General features: G+C 43.4%; 1 protein-coding gene across 2 annotated transcripts in view; it reads right to left on the reverse strand.

The window, feature by feature from the left end:
• CRACR2A (calcium release activated channel regulator 2A) overlaps positions 1-3,354 on the reverse strand; it is a 56,495-nt gene extending 53,141 nt beyond the window's left edge. The window contains exon 1 of one of the 2 annotated variants that reach the window (XM_038132641.1): positions 3,153-3,354. The gene's annotated coding sequence lies outside the window, so the exon portion shown is untranslated. The remainder of the gene's footprint in view (positions 1-3,152) is intronic. The other variant, XM_038132630.1, reaches the window with a different exon arrangement.
• Positions 3,355-13,851: the final 10,497 nt, after the last annotated feature.

Genomic DNA, 13,851 nt, shown 5'->3' on the forward strand with positions numbered 1-13,851 from the left:
TTGCCAGTTCACATGAGCTGTTCCATTTGTAGACAAATTATTTGCACTGGAAACCCCCTCCCCGTGAAGTAAAGATCTGTAAAAAGTTTAAGCTAAACAGTATATACCCCTTTTAATTGTCTTATCTTTCAGATTTTCCTAATGACTCACTGCTAAACAGAGCTACTTTCAGCTGGTGAAATCAGGTTGACAAGAACATCTTTAAAGTACACCATTTTCACAAAAAAATCCTTGAAATATTCTGCCTCCTCCAAAAGCCCTTGCTAAAAATGTAACTTCTGAAAAAAAAAATCAAAACCTTTTATCTTCCTGAAAGCCAACAACAATTTGGCTTGAAGTCTAAAATACACTGTCTATTTCTAGTTTTTCAAGGACTGTTACATCTTTAACTTAAGTCAAAGGGTTTTGAGATGCAAATTAAATATTGTCTTCAAATAAGAATAATTTTTCATGGAAAAATTTTTCATATAAAATTTCAGCCTACTCTGCCATGGACCTTAGAGGACCCAAGTCAATGCAGATTCCACTAGAAGACAGAGAGACATATTCCAAGTGTTTCCTTAGTTATTTGGCACCTGGTTTGAAGCCAGGTTGGCACGAATTATTGTCTTCAAAACTTTCAGAATTTCTAAAACTACAAACTTGCTCTTGGAAAATATCTTCACTTGAGTCAGTGGAACAGGTTTTATGGGGCAAAAGCATGTCAGTGAAGCACAGGAATATTTAGTTTGCTAGTCCACTGCTCTTCCACGGCAAAAAGTAATGGTAAAATATGATACCAAAAGACTCATATTTTCCTATATGTGGAACAAGATAACCTTCATGCTATCTGCTCCACACAGCTAACTTCCAAGGCCTTGGAAACACATAAACAAATCCACTTATCTTTGTTTGATTAGGAGGCTTGGTGTACTTCATCCTGTTCAGTTCTACGAAAAAAGGTCTTGCTATGCAAACAATTAAAAATGCATCATTACAGATTCTTAATTGGATTTTAATTCACTACTGCCTTTGAATAGAGATACAACTTCCCCTTTCTCTGTGATCAAGTTACTCAGAAAGTTATCTTTACAATTGTGCAAGATCCCTGACTTCATTTATGCTGCTCTTCAGTTAATGGAAGTTCCCCAGCAAGACCCTTCACTTTCCTTGACATCCCATCTGTGAGACTAAGGAATAAGATGGGTCCAAAAATCTTTAAACTCAGTTTCAACCAGACACAGACATCCTGGTGCTTCTGCATGGATTAGGTCATGAACAGTGGAATCAATTATGTTTTTATATCAGGTTTAACTTGAACTGACTAAATTTGTATTTTTTAACATGAGAAATAAAACCCTATAGATGTGCTATTCCCAACTTACATGTTGGGACGATATGTTCATACATATTTAGACTGCAAATTAGCCAAGAATGGAGAGGGAATCAGGGAAGACCACTATACCCTTTACTCCTCCTAAAAAATCATGATTGGATATCATTTGTCAATGAACAGAAACGGGAGAAAAGAGAGACCTGTTAGAAGCAGCACATTCATCCTGTGGTCTGAAGAAACCACAAACAAAGCTTGTAGAGTGGTGCTCTTTAGTGCATTTATTTCTGCTGCTTCTTTTACTGTTATCTTCCAGTCCACCACAAGATAAGAGGAAAGGGTGATGGTGGGGGCAGAGATGGTTCACAAGGAACCAAACATATCTCATTCATTTCAGCAGTGGTGAACTTAAGTCTCTGAGAGCTGGCAGACCATGAGACTGTAAAGTATTACTGCCCTAAATCTCGTTTGCTACTTAATCCATTCACAGAAATGTATCTTCCTTTTTGTACTTCACACTCTGTCTTTTGATTTCTTTTCTCAATTTCATGAAAGATGAGAATCTAGTTTAGAGAAGACCAACATTTAATTTTCATCCTTGTACTTTTGGGTGTAATGGTTCCCTTTTGATCTGTGCAATTACTGAAGCTCAAATATGGGGACCAGAGTTCTTAGAACAACCCACAGAAAACCAATAGATTTTTACCCATGCATCAGAATAATTTACTTATTCTAAAAAGAAAAGCGAAACTAAACTGAAAACTACTGTTGAAAACCACAAAGTTGCAACTAAGAAAACAGAAGAGCACATTAAATTAGCCAATGTGTTCTAGAGGGATTTGACCATTCTCCCAATTGTGACACTACCCACGTTTCACTACATGCAGTAATAATCTGTTCTACTGGGGTATATTAAGAAATCTATTATCCTGCTAGCAGCACGTTTCTTTCATAACTGTCATTTACAGTCATCATAAACCTTCAGTATCAAGAAAGACAGAAAACTAAATCAGAGATCACGTAAGTGCTACAGCAGAGTAAGAGTGACACCAAACTATTGCAGGGGGACACAGGAATCATTTCTACAACCACCAGGAACAGCACTGCCTTCTTCAATAAGCATTTGGTGGTCCGAAGGCAGCCACCAGCCACAAACTCAATCATCCTCCGTATCTGCAGGGAAGCGAAAACCAGCGGGGCAGCTCCTGGGGTGGCCGGGCCATCCAGGGATTTCTCTCTGACGGCGTCGGCACGAAGCTACACGAGGCACGGCGGGGGCGCCAGCACAGCCACCGCCCGCCGCCGCCACTTTCGGGCACCCCCTTCGGGCACCATTCCGCGTGTGGGAGGAGTCACGACAGCCGCACCCCGGCACTGAGCTGTCGCTCCCCACGCCAGCCCCGGCCCCACGGCGGAGTTGGCTCCACCGCCGTGCGGGCGTTCGCGCCGCGGCCAGCGCTGCGGGGGCTGCACCAGCCTGCTGGCGGCCGCCTCCAGCCACCTTCCTGCCACCTTCCTGCCACCTTCCAGCCTGGCAGCGAGCGGAGGGAGGTCCATGGGCAGCCCCCCGCCCCGCCACCCTGCCTGGCCGCCGCTCCCCTCGGGGCCAGAGCGCGTTCGGTGCCGGGTGCCGGCCCCGCCGGGCCCCGCCGGGCCCTGTGCCCGCGGGCCGCGCAGGAAGCGCGGCTTGCGACACGGCGGGGCTCGCTGGGGACACCGGGGCTCTCTCTGCAGGGCACGGCGGAGCGGCGGCCGCGGGTGCCTCCCCGCCGGGAGAGCGGTCCGGCCGGGCTCGGACCTCGGCGTGCCCCGCTCGGGCCGCGGTGCCGCCCGCACTCACCTGCCGCAGGCGCCGGCCCCTGGGGCTGGCCCGGCCGGCGCTCCCCGGGCTGGAAGCGAGACCGCGGAAAGGCTGAAACCACTTTCCTAACTTTGTTTTGAACACGGGTGACATAATCGGGCGAGGCGGGCTGTGGCCCAGGGGCGGGACGGCCGGCCTGGCCTCTCTCCCTCCCTCCCTCTCTACCTGCAGCCGGAGCCCGGTTGCCCCGCCCGGTCTCACCTCACCTCGGGCGGGAGCGACTCGCCCTCGGCGAGATCGGAGAGCCAGGGGAAGGTGAGGGGGGTGAACCTTCCCTAAGCCGGTCAGGGCAGGAGGGTTTGGAAGGGCTCCGGAACGCTCATCCACAGCAAGGTCCTAAGGCGGTGACCAGTCCAAATGGACCTATTAGGATCTCCCCACCTTGTCATCTCAAACTCTGCAAGTTCTATTTGCAGGAGGTGGCCGTGGGAGACAGAATTGGTTCACATTTGATTCAAAGATTTCACTTAGCCCAAAGTAAATTTTGAAAAACGCCCACTTCTGGGATCAGATTTTCCAAGCAGTCCCACAAGAAGAGAAAAAACTTTGACATAATTCCCATCACTGTAAGGTCTCCCAAGTGCAGAAGAGCTTCTAGGGCACAGTGTCCAAGAAGGCTTCACCTCCCTCTTCTTGATCAGATGATTTGGTTGCAGACACATCTGTGACATGAACTGCACTGGTCTGTTCTCATGTCCTTATCCACACTGTCCTTGGGTTCAACAGCTGTCCCAAGGTAAAGCTTCACGCACCCAAGGCACTCCTTTCCACACCATTAAAGCCCTCTTCCTTGCCTTCCCAATCCATCTTTACCGAACAGCCTGAAACCCTTCAGGCTTATCTCCCTAAAGTCAGCTACAATCCCAGACCTCTGGTAAACTGCAAATCTTGCAGCTACAAGGGGGAATGTGAGGAAGACCAGCAGGTAGTCTGCCAAATATAGGCACATACATAAGCCTGATAAAATTACTTACAAAGCACTACAAGTAATCATTTAATACAGTTATTGAACGTTGAGTTGATTATGTGCTTTTAACTAGGATGGATTCCACAAAGGGAAGTATTACTTCCCTCATTACAGTGATTGACTGTAGGCTTGAACAAGGCAAGCTTGAGTGCGGATTTACCATGCAGTAAAGTGCTACTTGACAGTTACTGCTCACATCCATGCTCTGCGAGAAAGGTAAATATTTGAAACTTGCTTACCACAGCAGCTGCCTTGTATGTACTGTGGGTGAAAACAGGCACACAGGTACTTAGCATGAAATCATCAGCCTGCTAAATACTATAATACTCTGCACAAACTGTTTTGACTCAGCCTAACTTTTCTATTTAACCTTTTCCTAAGCAGGTAAATGTGGGTAAAAGACAGAATTGCCTTTCTTTTAAAGGTGTAGACAATCTTACAAGACTCTTTCAGAGAAAAGAAGGCACACTATCAGCCACAAAGTACAAGACATAATACAAAAGCTTGTGAAGAAACTGAAGACAGTATATAGAAAGTTTCAGAACAGCAGAAAATTTGTGACATGCATGGGGAAAACAGCTCACTGAAATAGCATTTGCAGACTTAGTGGTAACTTTGTGTATTAAGACTCCAGGGAATACATCTTAAAATTGAAGACTGTTTAGGTATCTTGTTGCAACCAGTCATTCCATTTTCTTCCCTACCAGTCAGTATGAGGCAGTTTAGACTTTTCAGTTTCTGTAAGAAAATTGTGGGGCTTACTAAGCAATAGTAGAAGAGCTGGTCAATGACATTTTCTAGGTCTTGTCTGAGCAGCTAATGCTGTTCTTATATATATATATCTGTGAATACTTTGGAGTGTAGCCTTAGAGAGCCAGGTAGAAATGGTCTATTGCTCTCTCTCGTATTTTTTATTATCTCTCATAGCAAATCATTATGGATTGTGTTGCACTCATGTACTGCTGTGATTTCTTTCAGCAGTTTCTGATCATACACCTTTGAATGCATTTAATTCCCTAGCTGGTAGACACAAAGACCCTAATGGTCTTGAGCAGCCACCGTTTGTTCTTTGTGAACAGCCAGAATCAAATTCATTACCTTATCTCTCTCCTGAAATAAGTGGATTGAAAAGCAGTAAACTCGTATACTGTGATGTCAGAGACTGTGACGCTAACTGCAAAGAGAAAAAATAGCCCGAGAATAAATGTGCACAGGCATGAATCTACTTCTTAACACAGACTGCATTTCAACGTAAATTACAGTGCTAAATGGAATACTTGAAAGAATTAAACCCTTTTATATGGGTGTAAAATTGTCCTCTATGAAATCTAGACATTAACTCACTTGATTTTCTTTGAGGACTAAAAGCAGGAGATTTTGAAAAATAGTGGTGTGCAAAACATATTGTCAGGAGCTAGGATCCTTCTGACTGCTATGTTTAATGTACAGTGAGTTAGAAACTGGATGACAGTTTCTACCACTGGGTTATACAAATGCCAGAACTACAAACAGAAACATGTGGTAGGCAGAAGACAGCTTGCAGCTCTTAAATCAGGAAATGCCAAGTGCAATATAAAAATAAAACCACCACCCTTTAAATAAAACAGGCTGTATTTCACAGTTTATTCAGGGTGATGTGTGTTTATTTCAGTCTGCAAAGCCATCATACTGCAGGGATGCAAGGGGTCATTTTTTTTTGCATTTAGGCTGTCAGTAGCAGGCCTATTTTGTCTTTCCACTCTAATGCAGCTTTTAATTGCCTATGAAATTGCACCACCCTGAGGGAATTTCATACTAACATTCAAAATCGTGTTTTCCTTCTTTATGCTCAAGGATCAGAGGAAAAGTTACAAAACTGGAGTCATAAACATGCTGCAAGAAATTTGCAGATTTACAGTAAACTATACCAGAAACTTACAGCAAAATGGAAGTTGCATTAAGTGACAGGTAGAAAACTGGAGGTATTCCAGCTTGATCAGCTCTAGAGTAATCTTGCTTGACACAGTAAAGGAGATACACATCAGACTTCATGCTCACATCACCTGCAGTGCAGTATGAATTTGATTGGGCTGCACTACAAAACAATAAATGCAAGACTTTTCTAAAAATCAAGGTTTAATTACAGAATTAATCTGGCTGTCATCCATTTCAACCAGCCTGTTGCTCACAGCAGAGGCAGGTTGTCCAGGGCCTTGTCCAACTGGAATCTGAATATTTCCAAAGATGGAGACTCCACAACAACCATGGACAATCTGTTCTGTTGCTTGACATTACACACAGTAAAAACTTTTTTTTTTTATATTTAGGTGGAGTTTCCTGTATTTTAATTTGTGTCCACTGCCTCTTGTCCTTCCACTTTGCAGTATTCAGAACAGACTGCCTTTGTCTTCTTTATAACCTCCAACCACGTATTTATATACATTGGTAAAACTCCCTCGCAGGCCTTCGTTCCTTGAGGCTAAACAGTCTCTCAGTATCTTCTCAAATGTTTCAATCCTTTAATCATTCTGGGAACTGTTTTCTGGATTCACTCCAGTACATCCATGTCTCATACTGGGAAATGCAGGACTGCCTCCAACATCCCAGATGTAGTTGAGTGCTCAGTAGAAGGGAAAGATCATTTTCCTCAATCGTGCCAGAGACATTCCTCCACTCCAAGGGAACTTGCCATCACACTGGCCTGCTCCCTCCCTCAGGGATACATCCCATCAGGTTCCACAGACTTAGAATCACAGAATATCTCAAGTTGGAAGGGACACGTAATGATCAGTAACTCTAAATCCCTGCTCCCCACAGCACTAACTAAAGCTGAACCATACAACTAAGAGCATCATCCAGGTGCTCCTTGAACTCTGACAGGATTAGTAGCATTAGTACCAGTTTCCTTAGGGAGTCTGTTCTAGTGGTTGACCACCTTCTCAGTGAAGAACCTTTGCCTGATGTTTAATCTGAACCTACCTGGTGCAGCTTCACTGCATTTCCTTGTGTCCTGTTGCTGGTCACCAGAGGGAGGAGATCAGCCCCTCCCCTTCACTGCTTGCCTTCAGGAAATTGTAGACTGTGATGAGGTCACCCCCAGCCTTCTCTAAGCTAAACAAACCAAGGCAACCTCAGCCACTTCCTCCTAAGTCTTGCCTTTGAGACCTGTCGCCACTTTTGTCACCCTCCTCTGGACACACTCCAATATCCACAGCTTTATATCCTTCATTTATTATGGAACCCAAAACTGCCCCCTGCACTCCAGGTGAGGCTGCCCCAGTGCAGAGCAGAGCAGAGCAGGACAATTCCCATTGCCTGGCTGGTGATGCTGTGCCTGATGCACCCCAGGACACGCTTAGCCCTCCTGGCTGCCAGGGCACTGCTGGGTCATGTTCCACTTGCCAGGGTCCCCCAGGTCCCTGTCCACAGTGCTGTTCTCCAGTCTCTCACCCTCCAATTTGTATGAATAACCAGGATTACTGTGTCCCACTAGGAGAATCTAGCACTTGGTCTAGTTAAATTTCATACAGTTGGTGATGGCTCAGCTCTCCATATCTCTCTGCAGGACCTCTTTACCCCCGAGGAAGTCCACAGCTCTTCCTAATTTAGTATCATTGACAGGCTTATTGTATATTTGATTCCTGTGTCCAGATAATTTATGAAAACATGGAAGAGCACTGGCTGTAAAATTGAGCCCTTGGGAACACCGGTGGTGACTGGCTGCCAGCCCAGCCAGTAACCCCATTTACCCAACATATTATGGATTTGTCTATCTTTGTGCTGGGCAGTTGATTAAGAGTAGTATCAAAAGTATGGTAAAATTCCAAAACTCCACATTTACTGACTTCCCTTGGTCAATCAGGTGCGTGACCTTATAATGAAAGGAAATTAAATTGGTTAAGACAGACTTTCCCCTTGTGAACCTGTGCTCACTATATCAATGACTGGATTGCCTCTCAAAAAAACCTTCTCTGTAATTTTACCAGGCACTGAAAAGTAAGACTGGCAGGTCTATCATTACCTTCTTACCCTTCTTGAAACATTGGCAGCTTCCAGTTGACTGGGACCTCACCAGACTCCCAAGACCACTGAAGAAAAATAATGCAGAGAGGTCCTGTGATAACTTTGTCCAGCCCCATCAGTATCCTGGGATGAATCCTGCCAGGCTCCACAGATTTATGTGCATCCAGCTTGAACAGCTACTCTTGAACAAGTTCAGGGACAGCTGGGAGTTCATCATCCCCTCAGTCCCGGTCTTCCAACACAGGTCTCCTGGGATCCAGGGCCCAGCAGTGGTGTTAAAGACAGAGGCAAAGAAGGCATGAAATACCTCTGCATTGTCTGTATCCCTGTTTGTGAGGTGACTGATCCCATCAATCAACAGACCAGTGTTATCTCTGATTCTCTGTTTGCTGTTAATGTATTTTGAAAAGTCTTTCTTGTCCTTCACAGTGCTGGCCAGCTTGAACTGTAGTCAAGCTTTGATTGCATGAATTTTCTCCTGGCAGTGCCAAACAGAATCTCTCTAGTCCTCCTGTGTTGCCTGTTCTTGCTTCCAGTGTCTGTACAGTTTCTTTTTGCCTAACTCCTGTAAAATCCTTGTTCAGCTAAGGCAGCCCTTTGCACTGCTTGCTTGACTTCCCTTCCTTTGGAATTGCCTGCTACTGTGCTCTTAAGAGATGGCTCTTAGAAAGTGACTGGCATTCATGGACCCAAATACCTTCAGAAGCAGATCCCCAGAGGTCCCTACTAGCTAGCTCCTTCAGCAGCCCAAAATCTGCTCTTCCCATATCCAGGGACAAAGTTTTCCTGGTGTTTTTTTCTCCAAACACCAATTATTTGAAACACAACTACTTGGTGGTCACTGTGATCAAGACAGCCACCAGCCACCACTTCACCCCTGAGACCCTCTGTGTTTGCAAACAGCAAAGCTGGGAGGGCACCTATCCTAGGTGGCTGCCTTAGTCCTGCACAAAGAAGTTATCCTCCATGTGCTTCAGCAATTTCCTGGACCTGTTTGTTTCTGCTGTATGATGCTAACCAGTTGATGCCTGGGAAGTTAAAATCTTCCATAAGGACAAGGGCAGATGAACTAGAGATATCCCTCAATTCCTTGTTGAATAATTCAGCACTGTTGTTGTTGTCTCTCCTGGCTGCTTTGGCTTTCCTCACCCTGTCCATGCAAGCTCAGGACAATATTGCTGGTTTCCCCCTCGGCCACTTTTCCGTGCTGCCACCACTTGTGTGCTTCCTTTGGATGGTTGAGTTCAGTCAGGAGCTCCTTGTTCCTTCGTGAAGGCATCTTGACACTTTTGCTTGACTTTCTGGGTGTTGGGAAGGAACATTCTCAGGCATAATGTATAATAAACTACCAAAAATAACAAGAAAAATAATTTCTTTCATATAAACTGCATAAAAAATGTTTTCCTTAAGCCATGTGCAACTCAGCATTGGCACATGAATAACTAGAGCTGTTGCATAAACGGGCACTTTTTCCAGCAAGGCACTATCAGCTCCACAAGAAAGCATGAATTAACAGGTGTGTTTGTAAATAACCAAAGCAAGGACATCTACATTGCTTATTTGCCCTGTCCTTCAGAATACAGGGCAGCTCAGCAGTTGCTGTCTCTTGTGGCTTTAAAGGAAACCAAATGAGCTATCTAATACACAGTGACCTATTTCTTCCCCCTTAATACTGAATGCACAGTCTTCGTGCATGCTCATGTCTATCATGCTCTTCCAACCCCTTTCCCTCAGGGCTAAGCAAACCCATTTCTGAAATATTAAAAACCTCAACATTCCCAGGGGAACATTAAAACCAGTTCTTCAAGTTGATTTTTTTCCCCATCACATTTTACAACCATGCTCTTCATATTTCTCAAACTGAAAAGAATTAGCATTTAATTTTTATTTTAAAAGAAAAACACCATTTTAGAGTGTTTCCCTGTGAGGATGTGGAGCCAGCAGTACAGTGGAAGGACTTCTCTCTCAGTCTGTGCCATGATACAGTTCTAATTTTACTCAATATTCCACAGTTTGCTGAACCATAAACCAGTCTTTAAAAGACTGTCACTAAAAATCTTGATCTCCTCTCCTAAGGGAAAGGTATCCTGGATCAAATCCAGCATTAATTATATACTGCCTTACCAATTCCCCCCACGTTCATGCTGAGGTGGTAAACTGTATTTTTGTCCACAAGCTGTCCATCTGTGATGAAGCATTACATAGATTCCAGCCCTAAAGTGCACTGATAGCTCAAGGCTCTGTTAGATATATACCTTTCACTCAGGAATTTTCAGTTTAAATTAATAGTTACTACAAAGAGAATTATATTGTCTTATTGAATGCAATTCTCATAGATAGACTATTAAATTCTTTTCAGTGATGGATTTTGTGCATCAAAGAAAAACTTCCAGAAACTCACCACCTTTACGAGGATGCTTGATAGAAACCTGTTTTTTTTCACAAAGACACTGCATAGGTTTATATTCTGAAATTTGAAAATCAGTCATATTTACTACCATAGCAGCTAAAGGCCAGAAAAACTGGAGATCTAATGTAATACACAACAGAAGACAGTTTCTTTCCAGAAATCAATTACTTAATGGAGCAGACAATTTAGAGCACTAGCAGTTTTCTCCAATTTGTTAATGCAAACCATAACATTTTTGCTCCTTTTGTCACACTACAGTGGTAGATTAAATACAGTAAATGTGATACCACACACTTGCCATGGAAGAGATGCAAAGGCAAGATGTGTGCAATGTCACTGGAGTGGGGACATTTCAGGAAGCATGGTGGAAGAAGCCAGAAGCCAACCAGTTATGTTTACAGCAGACAGCAACACTTTGCTCCCCATGCTCCTTGCAACAGCGCTGTAGCTACACCTCTCACTTCTGACGGCTCTGCATCATTTGTGCACCACTTCTGTAAGTCTGCTCTCATCACAACATGTCAAAAGACATGAAAATTTGACTACGGGAGAGTCCCCTGACTCTCCATCCAATACTCCATCCCACTCGGAATATATAAACATTGCTAAACATCCAGGAAGATCATCAGCATGAAAGCTGAATTTAAAAATTTTGAAGGACAAATTTAAAGCAGTAGTATTCTTATGTTCTCTCCCCTTCTTGCATCACTCCCCAGCCCTAGTGTACATGCACACTCAAGCACCCTTTCACTTATGTAACCATTTTTCTCCCATTGATTTCCCCCAAACTCAACTTTTCCATCTCTTGTCCTTGTCTTATCCCATTGTTTTGGGTCATATTTCTTATACTAAAAATAAAATTCAAAACAGTTTAAAAATATCAGCCCGGAGCTGCTATTTAAGTTGCTCTCATAAACATTCAGTAATTAGCTGATAGAGCTTTGTCAGGCTACAGTATTTTCAACAGCTGTGTTAAAACAAAATATGTGATGATAGTATTTGTGTCAGCCAGTCTCTTTACAGAAATAAATATTTTTAATGTAATCTCCCTAGTTAATACATAGACAATAACACAGTGTATCCAATATCCAATCATCCTTTGAAAGGCTTATTTGCACCAGCTGTTCTCAGCTGGGATTATTTTCTTGGACAACTTTCACCAGGTCAAAGGTAGATATTGACTGGAAAAAAAGACTACATGTACGAGCTACTTGGTCACCTCCAGGCCTGTAACCAAACCCATCACTTAATACAATACACCGCATTAGCATACTCCCACTCCAAATTAGTTTTTAACAATGCTCCAGATACTTCATCTGTTTCACTTTATGGCAACATGAATGCAAGCAAAGCATGGGAACAGGAAAAGGGAGGCAAGCAGGCCAAGGCCTTCTGTTGTTCCTGAAACCTGGACACGAGTCAGATGCTCACTGCCTGCATTGGTTTATATATTACACTGCTTTATGAGTCCAAGGGAAGAAATCAGTATCAGTGAAGAAGCTGAGTAAAGATGAGAAACATTTGAGGTTGTTCCTTCTGGTGTCAGTATGATTTCATTCCCTTTAAATTAAATTTGGCATTTGTTGGCCAGAAGACAAACAGGAAATGGATGTAACTGATACTGGCTTGGAAACATAATGTCACTTCCACTACCTGCCTTCCTGATTGGCACCACCTCCAGATAGGAACCCAGCAGCTTCCAGATGCTGATACATTTATCCTTTCTTATTCTTCTTTCATCCCTCTCTAATTGCAAAAATGTTTTTCTAGAAAGGAAAATACTGAAACAAAAACACCTCAAAGACCTCAAAACACCTCAAAGGCAATAGACAAAATACAAATACAGAAATGAATGACATTTCTAGTGAGCCCTTTCCAATTAAAAAAATCGATTCAAACATGCAAATTTCCAGTCTTGGTGTTGTACACCATGGCTGTCTCTTGTCCATTCATTACCATAGGAATGAAATGTGACCTCTCCAACTAAATCCCCCAGTTAGGACAAGCGTAGCACTCAAATTGCTGGATGTTTTATGCGGCACAAGTATCTGTATGAGTATGTGGAAGGAGTGACTACTCCTCTACTACCTTTTCTGACACAACAGGGACTGTAGGGAGGAAGCCAAGAACAGGAATGTATGGAGAGAAACCTGGCTGACATGATAAGGGAGGCAGTGATGAAAACCAAACTTGGTCAGTCACATTAACTCATAAGAGCATGCAAGAGTGTGTGAAAGTTTCTTTCATCCTGGACTTTGGAAATGGTATTGGGGGATCGGACTGCAAGGCATGCAGGGATCAATGGAACTGCACACACCCATGGTGGGGGGGATGAACAAAGGAAGGCAGAGTCAAGAACAACAAAGGGGCTTAACAGAGAGAGGCATAAGAGAGGCCAGTTGGCTTTAAAATGGGGGAAAGCATTCCATCTGTCGGCCCCCAAAGTATTTTTTGTGACTTGTGAAGAGTAGATGGCTATACTGGAGTAGGCCTGTGCTGTTTTGGAAGTCTGCTGTTTTGGACAGTGCCTGAAAATAGTCACAACATTGATGGACATTTAGGTCACAGGAATTTTAAGACTGACATGTGCTCATCTTCCTGAAAGTAATTTTCACTATGTAAACTGCTCAGACTCACTTGAGCCTTCCTGCTATGATCTTCTGTGCTGATAAATGTTTAAAAAGGGTGAGAGTTGTCCTCAAGCCGCCAACTGAACTGGCATCCAATGTAGTCCTGAATTCAAGTCACCAACTCTAGCCAGCACATCATGTGTCTCTCATCTAGCTTGGATAAGAGTGTACTGGGACATGTAGTAAAAAACAGAGCTGTATCCTTTTTTTTCTCCCTTTGGATTCTAACAAAAACAAGAATTTGTGCAAACTGACCCTGTAAATGAACTGGAATGCAGACAGACACTCTCCCAAACTGCTCTGGATGAAATGAGATCCATTCAGCAATAACTGAGTACACTCCAATTGTAAAAATCAAAGCTGGTCCAGGAAGCCAGTATGAGCTGATCTTATTTTTCTATGTTATTCTGAAGTACTGTGCTCATGTGAAAACACGCTGTCACAAGAAAAATTTAGTAAGAAAGCTCTACCTCAGATCAAGACACGCTAAGAGAGTAGCATGCTGTGTTGCACAGGTGTAAAACCAAAATGGAGAACAAAGTTTCACTACATGAAACAATAACAGAAAGTATCAGGTTTCCTTCCCCAGAACCACACCAAGATCCCTTCTCTTTTCTTTAACACTCTAAAGGCCAAGAAATTATTTTCCTCCCTTTCTCAATGTTCTTT

This window comes from Motacilla alba, chromosome 1, assembly GCF_015832195.1.
Source record: "Motacilla alba alba isolate MOTALB_02 chromosome 1, Motacilla_alba_V1.0_pri, whole genome shotgun sequence".
Taxonomy (NCBI): Eukaryota; Metazoa; Chordata; class Aves; order Passeriformes; family Motacillidae; genus Motacilla; species Motacilla alba.